This window comes from Manis javanica, chromosome 2 (assembly GCF_040802235.1).
Source record: "Manis javanica isolate MJ-LG chromosome 2, MJ_LKY, whole genome shotgun sequence".
NCBI lineage: Eukaryota > Metazoa > Chordata > Mammalia > Pholidota > Manidae > Manis > Manis javanica.
Genome location: NC_133157.1, coordinates 215,534,972 through 215,552,380, shown reverse-complemented (window position 1 = coordinate 215,552,380; position 17,409 = coordinate 215,534,972). Strand labels below are relative to the sequence as shown.

Sequence of the window (17,409 nt, the reverse complement as noted above, 5' to 3'; positions counted from 1 at the left end):
CTGAAATGGCAGCCCCAGCCAGGGCAGGAAGTGGGGCCTGGTGGCAGAAACAAGAACTTCTCATTAACCCGTGGAGGATTGTGTCCGTCAGCGCTCTGTGTTGCCAGGGACAGAGACCAAACTCAAGCTAGCTGAAAGGATGAGTTCCTGTGTTAAGTAACCAGACAGGCGTGCTTGATCCAGGGGCCAAACCATGCTGGCCAGGTTGTCTCCCTCTGCCTCTGGGCCCTGCTTTCCTCCGTGCTTGGTTCTGAGGCAGTCTCTCCTCTGAGGTGGCAAGAGGCTGCCAGCAGCTTGGCTTCAGCTCATATCTTCAGTGTTAACAATCCCATGCCGGGTGGGGTGGGGGGTGTCCCTTACACAGTGGCTCCAGCCCAGGTGCTGGGGAAAGCCCTTATTGGCTAGCTGGGGTCACATGCTCATTCTTGACCCTCAGAAGGACTCATACGGCCATTTAGGGTCACATACCTGTTTGGAATGAACTACTGAACAATTGGTTTGGGAGATCTGTGCTTTGCCCCGCCCTAGGTAACATGCTGGACCCTGGAGCACATGGAGGGGAGGGATGAGGATGCCGCATAGGAACACGGGTCCGTTTCCAGAAAGGGCCTGGGGGCTGGGTAGGCAGGCATCCACTGTGCATTGCGAGAGCTCAGCCCTAGCTTCCTCAGCTGGGTTAGGGAGGCTCTGTCTCACTGGTGACCTGAACTTGGATGGAGGAAGTGGCCTGGAGGCAGGCGAGTCATCCGTGGACTGTCCTTGGTGCCACTACCCCATGCATCAGTCTGCTCCTCTCCCTCTCTCCTCCTTCAGCAAACACTTATTAAGGCCTTGTCCCTCTTCTGAATCCTGCAGAGTTTTATTTGCATTCTTCCTGGTCCTCAGCCATGCCCAGGGTGGGTGGTCAGAGTGTCTCACATTGGGCACCCATCAGAGTGCCTTCTGGAAGTCCTCACAGTACTTGATGTTAATTATTTCCCTGCTGGATCCTGGGGGAGGCCTGGGAGCCCTGGGGAGCACTGAACAGCAACTATTTCCCAACCTCTTGGAAGTATTTAACAGCTGGAGTGCCAGGCTGGTTTCCTGAAGCAGCTGAACACTTCCTGCCCGTGTGCAAGCTTCCGGGTGGGGCTGGAGCAGAATGCCCCTCACGGCCATCCTCCCACCCCTGCTCACACTGGCACCCTGCAGGGCTTTTCTGTGGGCCTGTCACAGAGTGAAGGTGCTATCGATTTTTGTGGAGGCTGGTTGAGGAAAGCGGGGTGATTGCTCTGGAAATGGCAGCTTTGCCCTCAGCCTCTGCTCTCTGCAGGTGCCGTTTGGGCGTCAAGAGCCACTGCCCTTTCCTCTGAGGGTCCCCTAGGCCACCCCTGCACATGCTCTCTCTCTTTGTACCTAAGTTTTTTTTTTTCCTGTGAACGATGCAGGAAATGTAAGCCGTGGAGTGTGTGCAACTATTTGATTTTAATTAAGAAAGTCTGGAATGAGGAATAGAAAATTACTTGTCGTTTACTCTTTCTGCGGGTCCTGGTGGGGTGGGGATGACACGTGGTGCGTCCAGCCACATCATCAGTCGCCAGGTCCTCCAGGGTGGTCCAGGCCCCCCGGGGGAGCGGTCAGGTGGGCTGTGGGAAGAGAAGGGGATGAATAAGGCAAGACGGTCTACGCTTCGGAGGCTTTTGTGGGCCCACGTCGGAGCGTGGAGCCTGTGATGGGGATGGTCTGCACCGCGAATGACCCTGCCGCCTATTGGTGCCTCCTGCTTCCTGCTGGCCGTGGCGCCCTTCTGACCCCTGTGATGGATCTCAGTAATCCTCACCACAATCTCTAGTGGTAAATAGATCACCCCCATTTTACAGCTGAGGAAGCGGCACCCAGAGAGGTTAAGAAACATGGACAAGGTTACCAGCTACTGAGGGGCAACCGGGTCTGTCAAGTTCTGAAGCCGTGGAAACCCCTGCCCCCACCCGAACAGTGCCCAAAGGGTATTTTCTCCCAAGACTTCCTCCCTCATCTGTTTTTGGAGGATGGGTGGGGCCCTATAAATTAGAGCCCTAGCATACTACATGGGATTTTATTCCGACTGGCAAAGCCTGCATGTTGGCTGTAAGAGGGAAGAAGAGAAAGTGTGTGCGGGTGAGGGTGGGGGAGGCGAGGGGCAGCCCCCTGGGGCCTCGGGAAGAGAAGGAGCCAGAGTTCCTGCCCAGCCCCCCGCCCCGCACCGTGGGGCTTGGGGTGAGTCATACCATCTCGGCGAGCTGGTTTCCTTCCGAGATGAGGTTGACAGCCACAGTAAAAGCGTCTGTTGTGTGCTTGCTTAGTGCTGGACCGGCCTGGGGACACGGGATGAGGGCGCATGGGTTAGGGCTTCTGCCCTGGGGCACTCAGGGGTCAGTGGGGAAGAAGGACTCGCCCCACCTGGGTTCCTCCTAGTGGACCGCAAGGTGCTCTGCCAGTTGGGGCTGGGAGGAGGGGGCAGCTTGTGTCCCAAGTCTGCTTCAGGGCTCCGCGGCCATCTGTGTGTTGTCCCTAAAGCCAGAGGGACCTCTGCCCCTAGCCCTCGAGGGTGCTGCTCTCTGTGGGTGCTGCTGTGTGGCTCTGGAGAATCACTTTCCCAAGCATTCAGGTGAAAAATACCGAGGCCCTAGCTGTGCAGCACAGTCGTCTGGGGAGTTTTGCAAACACCGATTGCCAGTTCTGGGAAGCACTTTTTAAACAGTTCCCTGGGTGATTCTGATCGCAGCTTGCATCTCCTGGGACCCACCGCCCATTCCTGCCAAGGGACGGATTCATTAGGGCCGGGAAGAGGCTCCGCAGAGGATCTACCGCTAGGGGCTGTGCAGCCGCTGGCAGGCAGCACATGGGTCCCTCGGGAGGGAGCAGGGCCAGATCCCCTGCCCGTGTGCAGCACCCTACCCGTGCTCTGTGAGCCCTGGGTGCCCTTGGTGGAGGTGGGGTGCATGCGGGCACAGCAAGGCTTCCTCTGGGTGCTGCCTCCTCTCTGCTCTGTGACCCACCTGGACCCCTGCCCCTGGGACTGTGTTGGGACACACTTAGGTGACATGGCACAGTATCTTCCACTTATCCGGTGACTGCCTTCCCCTGGCACCTTCTGATGGGACTCAGTGACAGCCACCCACAGGTCTGGGACAGCAATTAAGTCAAGGTGAGCCCTGTAGAACAGCTTTGGCAGTTGAGAATCAATTTAAACCTTAAGGGATTTGGAGATCTGGTCAAAGTGATGCCCACACATTCACTGTTTTTGTCTCAGAATCAGATTTTTGTAACATTTTTACACAGATTTGGTTTCATTGCTTCTAAAGAAATCCTATTTCTTGAAGTTCTACTGTGGGCCAGCCATGTGCCGAACCTTGTCTCATAGTAAATTTGTAAGGATTATAGATGAAGACACAAGCTTTCCCAAAGTATGACACATTAGTAAATGTGTCAGTAAACAAGTGAAGCTATGAGTCTGGCTTTGGACCTGAGTGACTCCAAAGCTGGTTTCCGTCACAGAGATGGCCCCTGTTTCCACATATGTAAACCAGAGCTGAGCTGTTTCATTCTGTAGTCACACAGGGCTACTTAACTTTAAACTAATTAAAATTAAATAAAATTAAGACCTCAGGCCCTTGGTTACTGAGCCAGAGTGCAGGTGCTCAGAAGCCGCATGGGCTGTGCTACGTTACCGAACACTGCAGATATAGAACATGTCCATCATGGCAGAAAATTCTACGGGGTCGTGCTGAGGTGGAGTGACCACAGGGCATGGCCAGGGCTCCAGGCCCAGCCTGAGTGGCTGAGGAGAGGGGTTGTTGTCTGACCCTGTTGGTGGTCAGTACTACTAGAGGGATCAGCCGTCCTGGTTTGTCCAGAACTGAGGGGTTTCCCAGACTTGGGACTTACGTTGCCAAAGCTGGGAAATTCCCTTACAACCTGGGACAAGTTGGCCATTCGGCTCACTGCGCAGTTTGCACGTAGGTGTCATTACTGTGCTCAGGTCCAAGACAGAGAATTTAACAAAGACTTGCTCAGAGGTCAGAGGAGAAGCTGGTTGAATAAGTGATGGCATCACTTATACACAGTGTAGTACAGTATATACTATAGTATACAGTGGTATGGTGGGAGGAGGGCTCTGGAAAAGAGGAGCGTGGGGTCAGGTGCACTGAGCAGGGGCCCCCATCTAGACTGAAGGGAAAACACCTGAACTGAGCTGACACCTGGGAAGCAGGTGGAGGAGTTTGGAAATGGGAGGAAGCTAAGTGATGGTCCTGAGTAATGGCGGCGGGTGGCGGGGCGGGGGGTGGTGGTAGAGACTCTGTAGCTGGCCCTGCCTCTGCTGTGATCCTACCGTCAGACCCCAGACAAGTTCCTTTCCTTCCAGGCTTCACATTCCATCACCTATAAAAGCAGGGAGTTAGACCAGACACCCAGAAATAAGTTTCTGTACATCTACCAATGTCACTTTTTCAAGTAAACAGTGATATGTCTTTGAAGGCGACACATCCTTACCCTGAGAGAGGGTTTGATAGTCAGTTGTCTGTTATTTTAGAAACACCACCTTTGTCTTGCTCGTCTGTGAGTGGGCTTCTCTCCTCTCCATTTTACAAAGGGTAGGGCCAGGTCTAGCCATGGATTACAGTTTCACTGCGTGGTCTGAGGTCTGGCGCCCGGGGCCATTCAGCGCACGATAGTTCTTCCTCCTGTGCCTTCTCCCATCTTCACGTTAGGTTTCTTAGATCAATGCTATGCTGAACTTCCTGAAAAATAAAGAAGACCACTTATTAAAGTACACAATAATAATGTTATTAATTTAGGGAAATGATTGGTCAAAGCTCCCAAATATTTATTTTAAACATTCACCAACATGTTAAGCACCCTAGTATGTAGGTAGCCCCCCACCCCACTCCTTCCAAAAAACTTGGGAGATTTCTTAAAGTTAAAGTCAAATTGATCACTTGGACACAGAGCTGTCAGTACTACAGCTTCATCAAAAACATTTTTTTAACATACAAGCAGATCATGATACTATGTACAGACTGTGTATGTGTCATGATAAAAATGTAAGACGTGTATGTAACTTTCGCTGAAATGAACTTATGCAGGGAGAATGGTTAAGTAAATGCAGAAACTGTGTTTGTATTTTATCTTGCTTCAGAATTTGATCCTGAAAATGGTCTTTAGTTCCAAGAGAAAAGGAATGTGAAGGGAAATGATATTTAATAGATGCTGTTGAATATCATCTTGGAAAGTGAACTGCCCAGTATAATAGCAGGATCTCCGAGACTGCAAGTCCTGGCTCTGGTAGATGGGCGTGCATCGGTGTAGCACAGCATCCTTCAGCTGGAGATGGAATCTCAGGGAAGATCGTTAGTGAATAAAAGAAGCTCTAGCAGTTTTTATTCCTTGAGATGTTAATAGAGCAAAATATTTGAAATGAACCTTGGTTACTTTTGGAGGGGGAAACCCCAAGCTAGAGAATTTTTTATAAACTTGTGGTGGATCCTAGAATCAGTTATGCTGTCTCAAAAAAAACCCCAAATCTGTATGGGATAGGCCTCTCTGTGCTGAACCTGCACTGAGCAAAGTCTGGAGTGCTTTGTATATTCCTGGTATTGGCACTGTAGAAAGTTGATATATCCTTAAATATGCCCATGTGTGTGTGTGGACAGAGAACCTTCCTTAATTAAGAATAATCCTTAATACTTTGAGTACATTCTTGGGCATTAGGCATCTCTCTGGTTTTGCAAATAAAAGCAATAGTGCCAAAGATAGTGGGTCCTGTGGTAAGAAGGAGATATTCATAGCTAATTAACACCAGCTATGATCAGAAAGTTAAACAGCTGGGAATGTGTTTCAAGGGACGTCCCCCTCTGCTCCAAGCTCCGTCCCCCAATATGTTCGCTTCTTTTCTGCACTATACTTGATAGAGCCATGGAGAACTTGCTTAACAGAAAAGGACACTATCTGCACGGATTAAGGAACACTTTGGAAGCTCCAGTGTGGGGGAGGGCTCCTCCAAATGCAGGTATTTCCAGGCTGCATCTCTGGTTCTTTACAGTCCCGAAACAGTCCAGGGGGATGGCGCCCACAGTCGTGTGAGTCTCTGGGGACCCTCTGTAGGTCTGGTGCAGTGGAGGCTTCAGGCATTGCAGTTGTTTCAACAACAAATTTAAATCAACCAAGACAAATTGGAATCACTTGAGTGGAACCGTCCTCGCAAGCATCTCACACTAGTAATTGAGTGCTTGGCTGACCAGAATATTCAATAAAACATGAGTTAGAAAGAAAAGTTTTAATATTCAGGTAATATGACTGTCTAGCTAGCTAATGTACTATAGACACTTAAACTAGTAGTATAGAAATGAAAATTAGTACTTCTGCTACTGATATTACAAAGTGCCCACCCTCAAGGTGTTTATGATCTCTTTGAAGGAATCAATCATTGGGCGATGATACAAAATGGCATGTGATTGTCAAGTTTAGGGGATGGGAGTGGAGAGTATGGTTTATGTGAAGGGCAGTGGTTATCTTAACATTGTACCTACTCTGTTTATCTCCTAATTTCTGACTGTTTCAGGCCAGTATTCAGGCCTCTCCCTTGAGGTTTTTCAGCACCCTGTGGCTGCCTTTGGCAGAGGCCTGGTCACACTGTTGCAGTAGCCAATTCGCATGCTCCCCTGAGTGTGAGGTCTTACAAGAAGGACTGTGTTCCTGTCTCCATCTCCCTGGCACCTTTGAGGCTGCCTGGATTGTGACAGTCAGTCACTACATTCTTACTGAGCAAACCAAACCATTGCCAGCCAAAGGCCCATATATAATCTCTTTTGACCTTATCTTGGCGGGTTCAGGCTGCTCGAACAAAATACCACACACAGGATGGTTTAGAAACAACAGAAATTTCTCACCTGGACGTCTGAGATCTGGGCACCACCATGGTCAGGTGAGGGCCCTCTTCTGGGTCACAGACTTCTCCCTGTGTCCTCACATGGTAGATGGGTGAGAGAGCTCTCTGGGGTCCCTTTTATAAGGGCACTAATCCCATCCAGAGGGCTCCATCCTCATGACCCAAGCACCTCCCAAAGTCCCCACCTCCTAACACTATCACATTGTGTGTTAGGATCCCAACATGTGAATTTTGGGGGATGCAAACATTTAGACTATGGCATTTATTATTGACATACAATGTACATATAAAGAAGTGCAAATCATAATTATTTTGGGATGTGTGTTTTTGAGTCTAGTTGATTTTAAACATGAAATAGCAGATATTTTGAAATAGAAGGGAAGAGTATAGCAAGCTCAGGATCTCTTGAAAATGAGTATGGAGCCTGCACTGGACACAACAGTTTGCCCAGCATACCTACTGAGTCCCTTCTTATCCTTGGTACAACAGGAGAGAGCCCGGGACCGGAGTCATTCATTATCAGCAGGGCATCTAGATGCTTAGAAATACTTTTAATAAAACCTCTTTATTTTAAGAAATATATATACATATTAAAAGATTTTTGGTTTCTCAGAACTGAGGGGGTGATGTGAATATATATAAAAATCACCTTCCTAATTCAGGCTCAGGGAGGCAATTGTAGGGAAAAGTTGGATTTAGTGACCAATTTTAACTAATTGCAGTGTTAGCATTTCCAAGAAACTTTGCAAATGGCTGAGTGTTAACAAGTAGCTTTTGCAGGGTCCCCTTGAATGAGTACATAAGCTAGCTATTTGCACAGTGATCACATTTAATATTTTTTTCACAAAATTATGAAAAGAATTGATTTGCTTAAAAGTCTGTTTTCATAAATTTGTTAAACATTGCCCTAATAACTTTTTACATGAATGCCAATTCTTTCTGATAGTGTAAAATAAGCTTCAGCCTTTAGGAGAATTATAATGAATTCTGAATAATAACAATTATTATAAATAGCTAATATTTATGATTTAGTATCTGTTAGCCACTGTTCTGGGGCAAAGTTTTATAAAAGTGATTAAGGGTTGTTGGAAATATTACAGAGCTCTTGTAATGAACACCATGGTATAAGTTTATGGTGTAAGATTACGGGTATAAGTTTATACTTTTTTAACAGGGAGAGGATGAATCATGGCTTAGAAAAAACAGTAAGCGATAAATAAGACAATAAAATTGCATGATGAATTCACTGAGGAAGAGGAACAACTGAATTATTATTTTTTGTTTAATTACCATTTAGTGAGTGTCTTCTGGGTCACAGGCAGTGTTGGGTACTTTTACAGCTGCTTTTTTTTTTTTTAATTACGATGAGTTCTTTACTTCCAGATAGGATTTCCCATGGGTTCCCTTTGACTAATGAGCTATCCTAGTCCTGTAAAACTTGGTCCCACTTGCACATTACAGTCACCTGGAGAGCTGAAAAATATGTGCCTAGAGTGCCTGTTTCTGCCAAATAGGACCCAGCAGCAGTATTTTTTGAAAAATTTCCCCCTTTTCCCATGTGCTCTGGTTAAGCCGGGGTGAGTTAGACTATTTGAGATGTTATTATTTTACTTGCAGAAAAATATTGATGTAAACTCTTCAGCAGCTGTTGCAGACTTTAGGAGTAGCCTTTGCTGTGCCAGGTGGAATAAGTAAAACACCTGATTTCCTGTGTTTCCTACTAACTGAGAGGTGGACAGTGTCAATAACTGTTAAATGAAGCAGGTTGGAAAATGTCCTAAGTGTCGCAAGTCCATAATCTCCAAGTGCACTGAAGTTGTCACCTGGGTTCTGCTCTGTGGTGTTTATTATGCCAGTGACTTGCATGATGGTTTTTTTATTTAAGAAAAAAGGACTCTATTTAAGGAACTTCTGCAATAGAAGTAATTCCTGTTAATGAAATACATTTTTATGTACAGAGTGAATTAAAGAGTCTAAAAGGACACAGAATTACGAGAAATTCTTTTGGGGAAGGGTTATAGGTCAAAATCATTTCATTAAAAATCATCTTTCATGTCATAGTAAAGTTGTTTAATATCTAAACATTTTAAAAATGAAGGAATTAAATGGTTTAGTGTCTTGCCTGAGGGTTTCAGCCCTGGGCAATTTCACTTTGGATTCTGTGAGAAAGAAATGACAATGAACGTTCTTGGGGTCAAAAGGGTTTATACCCGGCTTTATTCTCGGGGCTGTAGGTCGAGCACTAGAATCACATCTGCATCCAGCAGTCTGCAGATCCGGAATCCACCTCCGTGTCTGCCTACGCCCAGAGCACTGGACAGAGTGACTCAGTCAATAACTCATTGTCAACAGGCGTGGAAGCAGTAGCCTAGCAGTAGGCCAATTACATGATCCAGTAGTTTAGGGTCAGGTGAGGATCCTGGCCATAGGAACTTTTATTTTCCCCACATCTGGGAAGCTTAACTTTTCTTTGAAAATTGTTGTAGCCTGAGATCATGTAAACTTAACCTAAAAAATGATCCATGATTTAAAAAAAAGAAATTCTAGGTCACCGTCATAAACAGATTTGCTTCATTGGGAATTTTTAGTACTGCCTAGAAAGTCCCAGGAGTCTTGAAAGTGTGTAATCAGTTAAAAAAAAAAAAGCCCTATTAGATCTGCCAACATGAAGCATTTTCCCCTAAAATAAGCACCATTTCTTGTTGAATGACTAGACAGCCTTCCACTAAGAATGCCGTGCCCTTTCAAGAACATTTCATTGCATTTGCTAAGAGACCCTGGGCAAGTCATTCTCTTGGACACGAGACTGTCTATTGCTGTATTGAGGGGCTGTGTTTTCAGGTTGGGCATCACTGCATCCCAGGATCCATTAAGTCCTGGGAGGGGTGTGGATTTGGCAAGACTGGATCTCTGGGTCTTCTGCCCTGGGCAGCAGAGATGGCACTCTGGATGGGCGTTCATTTGCAGAGAGAGGAAATCAGTCCAGTCTTGCATGCATTTTTGAGGACCTGCTATGCATCAGGCATAGTACCAGGTGCTGAGGAGACCAGAAATGACCCAAACAGTGTCAGCCCTCAAGTAGCTTAAAGTGTCCTGGAGGAGACAGACAGGGACACAGATAATGCGGGCATTTCTTGATCTAGGTCAGGGGCTGGGTGGGAGAAGGGGGATGTCTATCAGAAGAGTGTAAGCCCTGGGTGTTTTTTAGAAACAGATGTCAAGTAGAGGACAGCTCCTTCCTTGAGTCACTGCCAAGTCACTCCCAAGGGAAAGGAAAGAGGAAAGAGGGGGGCCCACGTGGGATGGTTGGGGTTTCCCTGGTGCCCTGCAGTGGGCTCAGGGCTTTAGCATGCTGGTGACAGGGCTGTTTGGGAAAGAGGAGGGTCTGGGCTTTCAGAAGACCACAGAGTCAACCCTCATTTCTGGGAGAGACCTTGGGAGGTCACCCAGTCCAGGCAAGTTGCCCTGGGAAGCCCACCAGCCTGCATATCCAGAGCTACATATCCTCCTTGTCTTCCTGCCTCTTGTGCTGGACCTTGTGAGCCAGCAGTCCTCTCTGGGGGCCTTTGCATGTGCTGTCAGTTCTTCTCGTATCCCCTCTTGGATCCCTTGGACCTCCTGCCTCACTGGGCAAATTCTAACTTGTCTTATAGTTATCAGTTTAGGTATCACCTCCATGGGGAAGCCTTTCCTATACCCATCACTTCCCATCCCCTGCTGAGTCAATTAAATACCTTTCTGTGATTGCCCAGCACCTGTGCTCACCCTTGTAACACTTTTTCATTCTCCATTGTAATTGATTGTCTGCCTGTAATTGCCCCAGGAACTGATGAGGGCTCCTGGGTGGATGGAATGGTTTATTCTTGGAATAATCTCTATGGCCACAGGCTTGGCACATCATTGGTATTCAGTAGATAGTTCTTGAATATATTGAGCAGTCTCACTTTACAGCAGAGGATGCAGGAGCTCAGAGAGGTTCAGTGATATGCCCAAAGTCACACAGCAATCAGAGATGAAGAAGGGTCTAGAGCCCCTGGTGTGAGTCTGAAAAGGAGACAAGATTGGATCTGGTTTCTAGTTTCTAGAGCCGTAGTCCAGGTTGTCTCTGCCCATATCATGTAACTGCAAAGAAGTCACTCTCGTTTTGAGATGGCTACTTTCCTTCGAGGGGATCTACACCCTGTGTACTGGGTTTGTCTGTAAGTGTTGTAACAACCAGCTTTCTCTTCGTGTTCTTCAAACAAAATGAAGAGTTTTGTGGGAGTGAGTTAGCATACTTTTCTGATTTCTAGGATTTTTACCCAAGGCCCTACAGTTTTTCCCAAGTGAACAACTTATCCCCATTTTGTATTTTGTAAATCTGGTCAAAGAACTAAATAGAAAACAAACAAACAATTCCTTTATTTAACTGGAAGACATAGCAGGAGATTCAGAACTGAGATCATGGGCCTGTGGGTATGTGCTGTACCTGTGTGGGGTGTGAGGCGTGTTGCACATGCTTGACATAGCTTATGCGTCTGCTGGCATGGTTCTTAAATCCCTTTCTTTGGCCACTGAGCAGTACCGTGGTTATTATTTAAAAGGGAATTTTAAGCAACACCCCCACACCAACAGAAACAGGAGAAATAAAACCGTTCCTTGCTGGCAAATGGGAGATACGTCAGAAGCAGCAGCCGCGGGTGACACAATCCGCAGTAGTGTTCCCCCACGGAGGCCAGGCGGGGCCCCCACGCCTCCCGTGAATTAAATGAGGCTGGTTAACTGGCTTCCTGTAGTTTCAGCATCCACTGAAAAGCTAAGAGAAAACCCAAAGGCAGCTAAAGACTTATCAAAGTAAAGGCCCGAAAAGGCATTCTGTTTCTCTTCCATGCGTTACAAAGTGCCTGCGCGCTGTGGGTGCTGCCCCGTTCTGCACCGCCGAATGCTGCTGAATGTGGATGTTGCTTATGGTTTTATGAAAACTCCCTTTGATTCGTAAGTTTTTGTCACTGTAAGAGATTTTGCCGGTGACAGAGGTGGTATAATATGTATGTTTGTTTTCCTTTTTCTGCGGTAGAGAAACCTACGACAGGAGGTGATTCAGGGGTAGAATGACTAAGAACAGTTCAAAGTCAAGTTGAGCTGAGCATTTTGCTGGAACTAGGACTGAACCGCTGTGGCTTGAGTTCCAGCATCCTTGGTCTTAGAATTTTCAATCTGAAAGGACAGCCTGGCCCCGCCCTCTCCCCCAGGACTGCGCAGGCCAGTCAGACTGCCCCCCATTCATAGGTGTTTGGTTTGGGTCGTTGTCCTTTACTGTGCTGTGCAAACTTCAGCAAGTTACTTCTCTGAATCTCTGTTTCTTCATTTGTAATATTTAAGACTATATTTTGAACATTAAATGAGAAAAATACTTGTGAAACATGCTCTGTGAACTATTATGGTATGAAGAAATGGAATTTGGAGTTTGTTATTCTCAGACCATGTATATGGTATGGGAAAAAAATAATAGTGGCTAGAATGTATGGGGGACTTGTTGTGTCCTGAGATCTGTTGTTACTTGCTTAATCCTTGCTATAATTCTGTTTTACAGGAGAAGAAACTGAGGCCTGGAGTTTGAGTAATTCATTCAAGGTCACCAAGTTGGTAAGTAACAGAGCTGGATTTAACCAGGGCCATGTGGCTTTAGAGTCTGTGCCCATAACCACTTCACTGTAAAGAAAAATTAAAGTGGATGGTAATATTAGGCCAGGAAATAGACTTCAGTTCAGTAGAAGTAAGAGCCACCTGCCTCTGTTGAAATCAGAATCCTTGTACATTCTTTCATTCATTCCAGGACAGCCATCCTTTTGCTCTAACCTCACGTGATAGAGGGGGCAAGGGCGCTCTCTGAGGTCTCTTTTATAAGAGCCCTAATCCCATTCATAAGGGCTCCACCCTCATGCCATCACTTTGGGGGTTAGTTTTTGACACATGAGTTTGGGGGTACAAGCAGTCCATTGCAGGGGTAGAGTTCAGATTCACATCCAAGCAGTCTAGCTTGAGAGCCAGTGCTCGTAACTGCTGTAAATTGTCACTCTTGTAAGGCCCCTCATGGAAAACCAACTCGATGAGCCTGGGTGTCCCCTCCCCCCGACAGGGCACTGCCCTTTTCTGCCTCTTCTTTCCCCAGGCTTCCTGATCTCCTCACTTCCTGCTGTTTATCTGGCGAGCCACCAGGGAGCTTTAGCCATAGATGGAGATCAGCTGGCAAAATGTTACGCGGTAGTCTCTCTTGCATGCTTTTAGCTTTTATTTTAATTGAGGTATAACTTACATCCTGTAACATGCACCCGTCTTAATCATTCAGCTCGATAAATTTTTAATAATGTCACATGCGTTGAGCCACCACCTAGATCAGGGTATGCAGCAGTCCCGTCACTGCAGAAAGTTCCCTCCTGCTCCTTTGCAGTTAGTACTGCCCCCAGAGCCAAGCAGGGTTCCCACTTAGAGAGTCCTGTATCTCCCATTTCATGGATGTCTGCTTCCAACCGATCCAGATTCAAATGCCCTTGCTCAGCAAAAACAAAGCAAAGAAGAGATAAAAATAGCACTTGACGGAGCATGGGTGAGCCTGTCATTGCACCCAGTGGGCATCTCCCTTGGAGTGGGTGTGAATGAGAGACGCAGCTCCTCTGTTCCTTCTGTCAGCCTTTATTCCCATGGCTTTTTAGAGCATGAGCATCTTGTGCCATCAAGTGGATGTCCCATATTTATAGATTTTAATTATCATACAACAGGGCCCTGAAACCAAGCCAGCTATCTCTTCTGGTGCTCCACCTAAGAAACCAAATGAGATGCTGGAGATGGATTTCAGGAGATAGTTTGTCAGTGAGATGTTATTAAGGGATTTTCGAGGAGAATTTTGATTCCTTTCAGTTTCCATATTACATGCTGACTTTAGGCTCTAATGCCTGAGTAAGCCGCAGTGCTACTGTGGATGAGACCCAAGCATGGTGAGTGGTTATATTAGGGCTGGAGACCTGGAACACTGTGGCAACATGGTGGACCACGCTGACTGATGTGAGTCTTTCCTGCTATGGATACGGAGTGGATGAAATACAAGAATTATACCCAGGGGAACTCATCAGAAAGGAAAAGCCACAAGTGTCAAAAGTGAAGAGAGATGTCTAAGCCAAATGGTTATGTGAGTTGAAGCCATGACAGTTTATGGGTTTTTTATACCTGGGTACAGGCTATAGTGTCTGAAAGTTAAGGTTTTAATGCCATGGTGGGTCTAGAAATGAGAACTTTCCACAAGGTGGAATTGAGTGCCTGGGAACCTTAAACATTACACTTATACATGACAAGCAGCTAGAAAAACTCTACTGTTTGGAGAAACAGAGGGGAAGTTTACCTTGAGTGGAAAAAGCTTACCAGCAAGAAATTAAAAACCTGAGGCCTTACCATGTGTGGTTGTGGAATCTATATTTTTATTGTCTATGGGCTGTGAGACCCCTCAAGCTGAGAAATCAACATAAAAAGTGGCCTAATACCATGGAAATCCCTAGCACAAACACAAAATTTACTCCATAGGGATATTTCAACAACCCAAACCTAACAGGATTCCACAGAAAGAGCTACCTCCTATGAAGGGGAGTTCCTAATTAAATAATGTGAGCTATTTAGGAGATGAACTTACAGTTGTAAGTGATAGAATCATCTAAAAGAGACTGTAAGTAGTGTATTTAAAGTGATTAAAGACTAAAGGTGATATCACAAGTGTAAAAAAAGATTAAAAATGGAACAGGTTGATTGGAAAAGCAGCCAAATTGAAATGAAAAATAATGACTGAAATTAAAACTTGACAAAAAGGTTAGCTGACCTGTTAGATATAGCTAAAGAGATAATTAGGGAACTGGAAGACAATAATAACAGTTTACATTTTTTAAGCCCTTAACATGTGCCAGACACTGTTCTGTGTACTTGCATTAGCTCACTTAATCCTCAGAAGAAAATTGTAAGGAAGGCATGATCATCTGTATTTTACAGAGGAAGAAAGTAAGACATTGTAGTTTAAGTTTCTTGCTTAAGGTCACATGGCTAGTAAGTGACAGAGCTGGGATTTGACCCCAAGGTGTCTAGTGTAGCCTAGAGTGTGTGTTCGCAGTTTCTATACTGTAGAAAAGCATCAAGAACAAGCACTAAGTGCTAAAGAGATGGGAATATGAGAGAGCGGCTAAGAGGCACAGGGGAGAGACTGAGAGAGGCACTATTAAAAGATGTAATGATTAGAGGTCCCGTCAGTATTCCTCAAATCCTTAGGTTTCAAGAGTTTGTGACCATGCTGAAGAGGAGAGTGGGAGAACATGAGTTTCCGTTAATGTGTGTTTTGATGTGTGGATATGTTTGGTAAAGTTCTCTCTGGGGAATAAAAGAAGCCCTGATGGGTAGCATTTGTTGATTTCTGTGGTACGAATACTAACACCATGACCTGATGTCAGTGAACACTGAATTGGGAAGAGGTGTGCACAGTGAGCTGTTGTGAGCCAGTGTGAGCCGCCTTCAGCACACCAGCAGCTCTGACATTCATTCTGTTGTAAACTGATCTCTGGGTTGTGCATCCAGGCAAGGACTTTTTAGGAACTAGTACGTGTGATACACAGGGCAGCCCAACACAATGGGACAAGTATGGAGCTCTGCTTCCCACTTTTCCGTGGTATTTATATATAAAACAAAATATTTGTGAGTGTAGGTGGAGAAACTTGCGTACTTATCACACTATTGGTCAGTGTGAAAATAAGTACAGTATCCTCGATGGGCAATATTCATGGCCTGCCAACTTTTTAAGGACATGTGCCCTTTGACCCTACAATTCCACATCAAGGGTATTATCTTATAAATCCTATCTTTCCTATAGTTACATGTGTTGGGTCTGCAGATGTGTATAATGTATGTACACAGCAACATTGTAATAGCGAGGACCTGGCAGCAGCTGAAATGTATGTCAGCTGGGGGTTGATTGAATGAATTGTGGTATATTCTTACAGTAGAATACTTAAAATCATAGGTCATATATACTAAAAAAGAATGATCTCCAGGTTACTTTCTTAAGTTAAAAAAAAAAAAGGCAATATGCCAGAAAGCGTATGTTGTGTGCTCCATGTGAAAACAAAGGAGAGCTGTAGAAGTGCTTACACACCCCCACTCACCCTCACACACACATGGGTTCGATTATGCATTGTCTATTGCTAGGGGGACTCCAAGGAGGAAGATGGTTGGGGGAAAACTGTTTACCTCTTGGGGGAAAAGCCTAAGGGATTGTGGTTCTAGGGTGGGAGGAGGATATCCATTTATATTTTTACAATTTTTGAACATAAACATATAGTACTTTTTCTATTAAAAACAAACTAGTAAAAAAAACCTCACATTGGAAGCTTTTGACATGAAAGCCCCTCTTACTTTTAGAGATCGGCAGGTCTCTGCGGAGTTGCTAAGCCCAGCACTGATTGAGCATTGGCTGGCTTTGTCCTCACACTCACTCCCAGACCCAGTAGGTCTCTCCATTGCTTGGCTCTGCCTGGACCTTAATGGTTGGCCAGTCAATGTGTGATAACTGATAATCCCATTTTCTAGAAGGGGAGTAGGTAGGATCCACGTGCAGAGTCGTGTGGCAGGCAAGGAGAGGAAGTGGGATTCACCAGCAATCTCAAAAGTGTTTTAAAAACAGAGGACACCCAGCTGCTTCTTAGAAATCCAAGTTATCTAGAAGGCATCTCAAGCCTTTCTTCCTCCTGCCTGTAATCCCTGGCACCTCTCTTGAGACCACATGGTGTTCCGTCAGTATTAGTTTTTCCAACTGTATGATTATTTGCTCTGGAAAGTTGGAGCTGGGTTTCTGGATCAAGTGAATCTCTGATGTGCTTAGAAATGATAAAAGCAAGGAGAATTTGTCCTGGGGTGTCCTTTCCCGACTTACCATCTTCACTACTTTCCCATTGAGTATGTATCAAAGGTCTAAGAGACAGTGGCTCTGTTCACTTAAAAAAACCAAACTGTAGGGCCTTTCTTAGCAAAATACATCTTCCCAGGGGCATCTTTATTACTGTTGTGTTTTGCCATCAGCCACATTTCTAACCATTGTGAAATGTTTTATGGAACCAAGGCTTGCTCTTTTCTGTCCCTAATCATTTGGTAATAAAATTCAGTAAATAGGTTATTCATCTTGACAGGGCTATTGTTAGGATGTTGTTATTTGGTGAACAGTAATCCAAATGGGCAAGAACACTGGAGCAAAAAGTAAGTGTATAGAAACAAAATCACAAACACTGACCTGAGTGTTACTTAAGGCTGTAACATCATCTGTATCGTCAGATAAAAGTCTTGCAAGTGAGGCCGTTTGACCTTGGCACTTTACTGTCTCTCCAGATGCTATTATGTGGGTGCAGTCAGACAGCACCCTTTAGCATGCTCAGTATCCTTGGCCCTAGTGCAGTGTGGGATGTAGTGGTTTGAGTTCACTGTGAAGCAGGTGTGTGTCAGCA

General features: G+C 45.6%; 1 protein-coding gene across 12 annotated transcripts in view; it reads left to right on the top strand.

The window, feature by feature from the left end:
* The window catches only part of CYRIB (CYFIP related Rac1 interactor B), a 147,879-nt gene that overhangs the window by 26,559 nt on the left and 103,911 nt on the right, over positions 1-17,409 (top strand). For 11 of the 12 annotated variants that reach the window (XM_073230138.1, XM_073230136.1, XM_073230132.1 and 8 more), the window contains exon 2: positions 12,480-12,532. The gene's annotated coding sequence lies outside the window, so the exon portion shown is untranslated. Of the gene's footprint in view, positions 1-12,479; positions 12,533-17,409 lie in introns of those variants that run through there. The other variant, XM_037020676.2, reaches the window with a different exon arrangement.